This window comes from Lathyrus oleraceus, chromosome 4 (genome assembly GCF_024323335.1).
Source record: "Lathyrus oleraceus cultivar Zhongwan6 chromosome 4, CAAS_Psat_ZW6_1.0, whole genome shotgun sequence".
Lineage (NCBI taxonomy): Eukaryota > Viridiplantae > Streptophyta > Magnoliopsida > Fabales > Fabaceae > Lathyrus > Lathyrus oleraceus.
Window position 1 is genome coordinate 427492344 of NC_066582.1, and position 10493 is coordinate 427502836.

Consider the following 10493-nt stretch of genomic DNA (forward strand, 5'->3'; position numbering starts at 1 on the left):
GGTGGTTTGTAAGGTGGTGGAGGTACATAAGGTTCCTTCTTTTCTAGGGTTTCCTTATTACTCTCTTCCTTTTCCTTAGGTTCACTTTCCTCAGTTGATTTCTTAGGGTTTTGGTTTTCTATCCTTGGATCAGACGGTCCTTCCACCTCCGTTCCACTTCTTAATATAATTGCATGAGCTTGGCTTCTCGGATTAGGTTGGGGCTGTCCAGGGAATGTACCAGTTGGTGCAGCAGTAGGTGCTTGTTGTTGAGCTACTTGAGATATTTGTGTTTCTAGCATTTTGTTATGGGTAGCCAAGGCATCTACTTTGCTTGCTAGTTGTTTAAGTTGTTCGCCAGTGTGTATGTTCTGGTTTAAGAAATCTTTATTGGTTTGTTGTTGGGAAGCTATAAAGTTTTCCATCATGATTTCCAAGTTGGATTTTCTAGGGGTATTATTGTTAGGATTCGGTTTCTGATATCCCGGAGGTATAGATGGGGCTTGATTTGGAGACTGTCCAGGTGCGTATAAAGCATTATTACTCTTATATGAAAAGTTTGGATGGTTCTTCCAATTTGGGTTATAGGTATTCGAATAGGGGCTTCCTTGAGCATAGTTTACTTGCTCTGCTTGGATTCCGGTCAAGAGTTGACATTCCGCAGGAGTGTGGCCTTGGATTCCACAGACCTCGCAATTCTGAGTTATAGCAACCACGGCGGTTGGTGGTGATACGTTTAAACTTTCAATTTTCTGGACCAAAGCATCCACTTTTGCATTAACGTGATCAAGGTTACTTATCTCGTACATGCCAGTTTTCGGTTGAGGTTTTTCCACCGTTGTTCGTTCGGTTCCCCACTGATAGTGGTTTTGGGCCATGCTCTCGATAAGCTGGTAAGCATCAGCATAAGGTTTGTTCATTAGTGCACCACCTGCAGCGGCGTCTATTGTTAACCTTGTATTGTATAAGAGACCATTATAAAATGTGTGAATTACTAACCAGTCTTCCAAACCATGGTGTGGGCAAAGTCTCATCATGTCTTTGTATCTTTCCCATGCTTCGAAAAGAGACTCATTGTCTTTCTGTTTAAATCCGTTTATCTGGGCTCTTAACATAGCTGTTTTGCTTGGCGGAAAATATCGGGCAAGAAAAACTTTCTTCAACTCGTTCCAGGTGGTGACTGAGTTGGAAGGAAGAGATTGAAGCCATCTTCTAGCGCTATCTCTTAATGAGAAAGGAAAAAGACGAAGTCGAATTGCCTCTGAAGTGACACCATTAGCTTTAACAGTATCAGCGTATTGAACAAATACGGATAAATGAAGGTTTGGATCTTCGGTAAGATTTCCAGAGAATTGGTTCTGTTGCACAGCCTGCAACAGTGAAGGTTTAAGTTCAAAGTTGTTTGCTTCGATTGCGGGTGGAGCAATACTTGAATGCGGTTCATCTTGCGATGGAGCGGCGTAATCTCTAAGAGCACGAGCTAGTTCTGCCATCTCGGGTATCGAAGGAAAAATGTTTTTGAAATCAGGAAGGTCTATAGGAGGGAGATTGTTCGCAGCACGATATTCCCGAATTCGTCGTAAGACTCGGAGATATAGTTCGATATCGTTGATTCGTAAATAGAGCGGTTCGCCTTGTGAGCGAGTGCGTGGCATACAAATCAACGAAAGAAAGAATAGAAGAAAAAGAAACCTTTGTCTCTACAGCGTAACGGAAGAGTTACGATATCGATTGAATAAAAGTCCCCGGCAACGGCGCCAAAAACTTGATCGCTCGACTGGGTGAGTCGAGAATGGGATACAAACTGCAAGTGCACAGTTCTATCGCGTAGTTTTAAAAGATATCGATCCCACAGGGACTTATGAATCGATATACCGTTATCTAAGGTTACTACGTAAATCTAAGGTTAAAAATGTTTGATTGTTTGGGGAAAAACTAAGAGCTAAACTAATATCTAGATTAAATATTAATAAAACGGATATCGGTATGTAGTTCGTCAAAACTAGGGAATCAAGTCTGTGTTGGTTTCTTGGCTTTTTAAAATAAATCGTTTCAGTTAACTTTATTGGTTAAAGGTTTTATCTCAAACTCTCGCTCTGTTGAATAAACCATGATTTTATATTAATGTTGCTGTCACTTATAATTAAGTCAAAAACCATATTTTGAAAGCAATAAAGTTGCAGAAACTCTTTTTAAGAAAATACTGACCGTTTTAAACACCCTTATCTCAAACTCTCGCTCTGTTGACTTAGGTTATATGATTAAATCCAAATGCTTAACTCTCGTCCTCACATTCAATCTTTAAAAATACTTTTTGGAAAAGGTCGGAATTTAATTAACTCTAAAACTTGCTCTCGCCCTGATCTAGAATTAATGCCTAACTTACACTGTCCAGTTAAAACCTCAAACTCTCGCTCTGTTGGTTTTAACTTCTTTATGTTCTTTACTTTTGTAAAAAATCTTGTTATTAAACCTGTAAGTTGAGACCGTAAAAAGATTGATTCTAATTTTAAGTTTAGGTAGACCGACTCAGTCTTGATCCCTTATTCTGCTTACTTTACATACCGATACCTAGGCAAATTAGCCAGACATGCTAAATAAATAAGAATTTATATCATGCATAAACAGACTCATTTCAGGCAGGCAATATGAATAAACAATAGAATAGAACATTAAAAATTAAATAACGATTAAAGAACCTGAATGCGTAATACAATGGTCTTGAACACTCCACCACAAGCCGGTAGGATTTGTTCTTGGATTCTTCAATTAAACAGTAAATTAAATCAAGGAAATAAAACTGGAATATAACGTAAGGTTAAATCCGGTATAAAGTTGCACAATAGTTTCCGGTGTAGAAACTATTATGCGAAAAATATCTAAATGCTAAAAAGGGAAAGGTAAATTGCAAGGGCAAAAGAACGTAGGACTTGCAAAAGAAATAAATAAACTAAACAATGCTGGAAAAGAAAAATAAGCAAAGGCGTGAAAAGAAAATTTGGCAGAGCTTCGGCAAACTGAGCGTGCAAAAACTGAGAGATGGGAATTTCCCAATTAGCTGCTATTTATACAGCTGCTGGTGTAACTGCTTTCCAAGGGTTCCGTATGCGCGGTCTTTTCGTTCCGAGGGTTAAGCGTGCGTGGAAATAGCTTTCAACGTGGTCAGTTGAGTTCCTAGCGCCAAAAATATAGGGGAATGGTGTGACGTCCGTCACACCATGTGTGACGCTCGTCACAGGGGTGCTTCTAGTGTGACGCTCGTCACAGCCCTTGTGACGCCCGTCACAGGCACAACGTGCGCTTTCTTTGGGCTGGGCTTGGTCTTTGATATTTGCTTCCTTTTTACTCCTTTCTACACCCCTTTTCTTCCCTTTTTCACTTTTGCTTCAAAATGGATACCTGACATAAATAGCAAGGAAATACTGCATAATATCTGATAAAATGAGATAAACTAAAGTAAATGATAATATAATCTAATTGAATTAAGTCTTAAAATGTGATATAATTTCGTGTTATCAGTTTCATAAAATTCACCTTTTGTTTGCAGTGATGAAGCTCGATTTGGATCTCAATTGACTTGGGCTTGCTTCTACTTGCTTGCGGGAGATGAAATGGATTATCAAAAGGCTTGGATCCTTGGAGTTTCAATCCCAAAATAGAAGTGGATTTGAAGCTCGATTTCAAGTGAAATCTTAAAGGTTATCCTATCAATGGAGGTTAGGGAAGATGCAGTTCAAAGCTTGGGAAATGGCGGTCCTTCTTTTGATAACAAGGGCAATGTATTTATAGTCATGTTCATTGCTTTCCACACACTTTCAAACTTCGGCCAAAAATAGAAATGTAATGTGCATGCTTGAATGGTTGTGTGATAGGCCCATGAAATGATGTAAATAGGTCCAAATTCAATTTCAAATGATGATGCAACTTTAACATGAAGCCATGCAATGTGTACTTGAAAAATGATCATGAACTTTCCAATTAGGGTCATGCATTACACCCATGCGAAAGTCCCTTAATTCTTGTCCAAATAAAGTGAATTTGGACTTTTTAGAAAGTTGACATCAAGGGGAATAACTTTAATGTTGAACACGTTTCCATTTGAAGCTTAGATCATGATGAATTTTGAGGTGGAATTAGGAGAAATCAAACATAGTTGAAACTTTTCTAAGTACAAAGTCAAATGACCACTTCTTCCCCCTTGAATAACTTTTTCTATGAGCTCCAATTGAAAAATGGTTTCTTCACCAACGTTATATCTCTTTCATCCCTATTTAGTTTGGTCTAAAACTTGACATCATTTGGATTTGGCATGAGGGAGTTATGTATTTTAGAAGTTGATGAAAACTGATTGTTCAATGATGATGGCCCAAAATGACCTATAATGTTTCCTCTTGGCACATGCTCTTGCAAGTTGAATTTGAAATTTATCTAAGAATAAAAGTTAGATAAGACATCTTTAAATTGATCATGAAACTTGGATGGTCTTAATATCATAAATATTTAGGAAGTTATGGTCCTTCGATATTGACCTTCTAACTAGGCCATAGACAAAATGACCTATAATGTTTCACCATAAAAATGACTTTCCAAGCAAAAATAGCTCTTCATGCCAACATGAAAGTTGTTTGGAATATCATAAAGAGTAATGTTTATATAGGAATCATTTTCATATGACAAAACGTGTAGGAGATAAGGTCTAGGGAAACCCAGTTTTGACCAGTTGACTTTCTCTGGTCAACCTCTTTGAACCAACTTCCAAACTTGAAGTTCTCTTGATATTTAGGGATCATGGAGGATCATATATGCATAATATGATACATAATGAAGTATCCCTTTATATATTTTACCAAATGTTGAAGAAACTTTATGAGGAAGTCACACAAGATACCCAGATGAATTAGGGCTTCCAAGGCAAACAAGCTTCAAACTCTTGATCAAAATGAAAAATAAAGAACATGGAGATCCATATATGATTCTTAGAAACAATTTGTACCATTGTTGTATTTATCTCTTTGTATTGAGGGTCTCAAACCAGTGTGAGCTTGATAAGGCACAAATGGATGCACACACTACCTACAAAAGAAATGAAACTACACTAGACATACTTTTGGTATTTTTGTTAGTAAATAAAATAAGATAAAGTATGATACAATCAAATGTGTTTGGTGATCTTTTCCAATGAAAACCCAATGAATGAGGGTAAGGAGGGTGCCAAGGTGTGATCCCAAAGCCAATGCAAATGATGAGATAGCATGAGGGATCTTAGGGTCAAAATTAGGGTCTTACAGATACTACCATTAATTGCTTTCTAAGCTCGGTATTCAATATAATACTCATATAATAACATCTGCCAACGAGAAATCCTCCTAGTTAAAGCAGGCTTTTCAAAAATGTACTTGATTGAATCCATTATGGATACCAATCAAGTAGTATGATTTAACATATACTGGCGCATACGCTTAGCAGTCCAAGCCAAACCACAACATGTCTTCTCAAGCATAGAATATCGAGACTCACAATTGGTGAACTTCTTATTAAGGTAGTAAATTGCATATTCTTTCTTACCAAATTCATTTTGCTGACCAAGAACACAACCCATACTCTCTTCAAGCACATTCAAATACATGATTAAAGGTCTTCCTTCAACAGGCAAAGACAGAATCGAAGGCTCAAGCAGATATTCGTTGATACTATCAAAAGCTTTCTGGAAATCCTAGGTCCAATCACAAGACTGGTCTTTCTGAAGGAGTTTGAATATAGGCGCACATGTGGCAGTCATATGCGATATAAATATTGAAATGTAATTTTAGCGGCCGAGAGAACCTTTGAATTGCTTCTTAGTTTTTGGCGCAGGCATCTCTAGTATTGCTTTGACCTTGGTAGGATCAACTTCAATACCTTTCTCGTTGACAATAAAGCCCAACAAATTAACAGAGCGAACATCAAAGTACACTTATTGGGATTCAAGCGGAGTATATACTTCCTCAAACGCTGGAATAGTTTCAGCAACTGCTCAACATGCTCTTCTTCAGTCCTTGACTTAGCAATCATATCATCAACATAGACCTCAATCTTTTTATGCACCATATCATGGAAAAGAGTGGTCATGGCTCTCTGGTATGTTGCTCCAGCATTCTTTAAACCGAAAGGCATCACTCAATAATAGAATGTTCCTCAAGGTGTAATGAATATGGTCTTCTCCATATCTTTGGGTGCCATCTTAATCTGGTTATAACCAGAAAATATGTCCACAAATGAAAAGACTTTGAATTTAGTTGTATTGTCTACCAACATATCAATGTGTGGCAGAGGAAAATCATCTTTTGAACTGGCTTTATTCAAGTATCTATAATCAACACACATGTGGACTTCTCCATCCTTCTTAGGAATAGGCACAATAATAGCCACCCATTGCGGATACTCAGAGGTAACAAAGAAACCAACATCAATCTGCTTTTGCACTTCCTCCTTAATCTTCACTGCCATATTAGGATGAGTTCTTCTCAATTTCTGCTTGACTGGCGGGCATTCTGGCTTCAACGATAATCAATGCTCCACAATATCAGTATCAAGACCTGGCATATCTTGATAAGACCAAGCAAACACATCATAATATTCTTAAATAAGCTTAACCAACCCCTTCTTAACATCTGGACGAAGTTGCGACCCAATCTTGACTTCCTTGATATCATCATCAGCACCCAAGTTGACCAACCCAATCTGCTCTTTAAACGGCTGAATAGTTCTCTCCTCGTGTTCAAGAAAGCAGGATAACTCATCAAAAACATCTTCATCATCATTCTCTTCTTCAGCTTCAAACACGAGGATATAAAAGTTTGGAGAGGGAGTAGGATCATTACAATCGATGGGTTTGAGAACCAACCTGCATAATGATTTGATATTTTGATTTTAGAAATATGAAGTGCAACCAAATATTATGCAGATGCGGGAAAAATTATTGCTTATTTATGTATGTTTGTTTGTTTTTATTACCATTTTCAGAAAAAGCAAAAAGTAAAAACAACATAAATGTTGGATGAGTAAAATTACATTTTATTGATGATAATTTAAAAATGCCCAACAATGTTTCACTTCTCCCTTAGGCATAGGAAAAGGATTTTTCTATAAACAATAAAAATTATTACTTTGAATGATGCACAATCACAGGAATATCAACATCAACCCAATTGTTGCAAGTTTGTTTGTGTGTCACAAAGTTGGCACCACCTTCTTCATCTTCATCTTCATGAATGATATCATCTGAGTGTTATTCTTCTGAATGAACCCTCCATTGTGGAAAATTGATTGCATAGCCTTGACATCTCCTTGGGACAAACCTTGCTGAAATCTTAACCCAACTTTGTTCTTGTTCTCGACGACTTCTACGACACGACCCCACTTGTTTGTGCCTCCATCCTGAACAACTTCTTGCGCATCTTTCAAAGAAGACATGGATGCCCTAGTCTTCTGAACTTCATCAACTACTGACAAAGCTTAAAATGGAGTTCCAATCTCTTCTTCAACTTTAATATATGTGAAAGATGACATGTGGCTTACCAACAACGCTTTCCCTCCTCCCACAACAACCAGCTTGCCATTCTTAACAAATATGAGTTTCTGATGTAACATCGATGTGATAGCACTAGCCTAATGAATCCATGGACTTTCCAACAAACATATATAGGTCGGGTGAATGTCCATTACTTGGAAAGTAATCTGGAAATTACTCGAACCTATCTTAACTGGGAGGTCCACTTCTCCAATAACAGTTTTACGAGAACCATCGAACGCTTTCACAACCACACCATTATACCTCCTGGGTGCGCCCTGATAAGACAAAGCATCTTCTTTCATAACCTTTCCAAAGTAGATTTGGGTAGCACATTTAACGACGAACCGGTATCTACCAAAACATTAGACAAATCATCTTCTTTACAATTCATGGATATATGGAGGGCTAAATTTTGATTTTTTCCTTCCTCGGGAAGCTCTTCATCACAAAAGATCAAATTATTGCATGAAGTGATATTGGCAACGATATGATCAAACTGATCAACCGTGACATCATGTTCCACATATGCTTGATCAAGCACCTTCTGCAACGCCTCTCAGTGTGCTTCAGAATTCATCAATAAAGATAAGACAGAGATCTTGGATGGTGCTTGGAGTAACTACTCCACAACATTAAACTCACTCTTCTTAATCAATCAGAGAACCTCATCATTATCATCCTTAACCTTCAACCCGTTGGATTCACCAGAATGACAAGTTGGAGCATTAATGGGATTAACCAAAGGAACATCCGCCTTCTTACCAACCACAACATCCTCCATAACCTTCGGAGACACTGGACCAAATACACTACTACTATGAGTCACCTTAATAATATTTGTAATGCTCACTACTGAATTTGCTGCGGAAGAGGAACCTCTTGCCCATTTTCAATCATAGTAGCATTGTATTTGTAAGGTGTATCTTTATCATATTCATAAGGTACTGGGCCTGCTAACCGTATTACCAACGGTGATACCAATCTATCATCTCTTTTGCTGCTGTCAAATTGGATTACTACTCTCTCAAGAGTCTTGAATACTAGCACAATTACATTCACATCATTACCCAAATATCTGGACTGATTGATCTTAATAACACCTTCATGCATCAACTTCTGAATGTCCCTCTTGACAATCACACATCCTCATGGGTTAACATTGCAGATAACACAAACATGATGGTCATGTTCACAATCAATGATCAAACACAAAGTTCTATGTACCTCCACCAAAGACCTTTGGATACGACGAACATCAAAAACTCTAAAATTACCAGGACAACCATTTACCATATTCACAAAAGAATTGCCATGGGCGGGCAAAGGATTGCTTTGACATTTGGTGTGCGGTCCTCAAAGGACATCATCCCACTTTTGATCAATTTCTAGACTTCATACTTCACAGGATAACAATTCTCAATGTCATGGTCGGGTTCCCCTTGATGAAAAGCGTAATGCAGATCGGGCTTGTACCACAATGACAGAAGCTCAGGTGTATGTGGAGGACTCCTCGGCTGGATCAAATTCTTGATGACGAGATAAAGACACAGTTCTGCATACGTCATCAGAATAGGATCAAAAGTGACCTTCTTCCTTTCAAAATTACTATGATAATGTTGTAGTTGTTATGATTGTGAGTACGTTGTTGTTATTTTGAACTGGTGTTGATTGAATTGTTGTATTGTTGGAAAATACTGGAATAACTGACGATACTTGATGATAATGATGCTAGGATCTGGAATTCTTCCTTACATGAGGCCTCTTTTGCCTTTCCACAGATACTGAATTGGTTTCCCCCTTCTTCTTCTGAGAGAAACTACCTCCATACTTCTTGCTCGTGGATGCTTCTTCTTTAGACAAACGACCCTCTCGGACACCCTCTTCTAAATGCATCCCCATGTTCACCATTTCAGTGAAGTCATTGGGAGAACTGGAAATCATACGCTCGTATTAGAATGAAATCAGAGTCTTCAAAAAGATCTTCGTCATCTCCTTTTCCTCCAATGGGGGACTGATTTGAGCAGTAAGCTCTCTCCACCTCTAGGTATACTCTTTGAATGTCTCCTTATCCTTCTAAGACATGGACCACAACTGATCATGATCAGGAGCCATATATATGTTGTACTTGTACTGCTTGACGAAGGCCTCTCCTAAGTCGTTGAAAGTACAGACACTGGCACTATCTAAACCTATATACCACTGAAGCGCGGCATCGGTCAAACTATCTTGAAAATAATGGATGAGCAATTTATCATTATCTGTCTGGGTCAACATCTTACGGGCGTACATCACAAGATGGCTTAAAGGAAAAGTATTCCCCTTATACTTCTCAAAGTATGGGACCTTGAATTTCATAGGGATTTTCCCATTTGGCACCAAGCAAAGTTTAGCAACACTTTTCCCAAACAGATCTTTACCTCGAAGGGTCTTCAATTCTTTTCTCAACTCTTGAAATTGGTATTTCATCTCATCCATTTTCTTGTACACATCAGGGCCCTCAGACGACTCAGAATGATAAATGGTTTCATCAACACGTGACATAACATGCACCACAGGAGGAGGAGTTGACATGACTGCACGAGATGCTGGCATAGGAGAAACAATTTGGAGCATAATCTTCAGGCATGAAATTTAGAGGCATTCCCCACGAGAATCCGTCAGGCATAGCTTATGCAGGATGCCTAGCAAGAATAAAAGACACTGGTGTTGAAACGATCTCTAAGATGACATTCCTTTGCTGAGGAGTTGGAGTCGGTTGATTCTAAGCAGCAATGAATGACTCCATAAGAGCGGTGAGTCTAAAAACTTCTTCCTTGAGCTCTCAATCCTCTTGTTCCATCTGATCCATTCTTCGTTGATGATTAGCGCGAGTATGGTACAAATGAGTTAGCTTGTCTGATACAAAGACAAAGAACAATGAGTCATCTGGCCGAAGGGCTAGAAGGCAAGAAATCTGCTATGC

The 10493-nt window shown here is 38.4% G+C and overlaps 1 pseudogene; it reads left to right on the top strand.

Annotated features, from left to right (window-relative positions):
* The first annotated feature begins 987 nt into the window (after positions 1 to 987).
* LOC127076937 (uncharacterized) lies at positions 988 to 1087 on the top strand (annotated as a pseudogene).
* The last annotated feature ends 9406 nt before the right edge of the window (positions 1088 to 10493 follow it).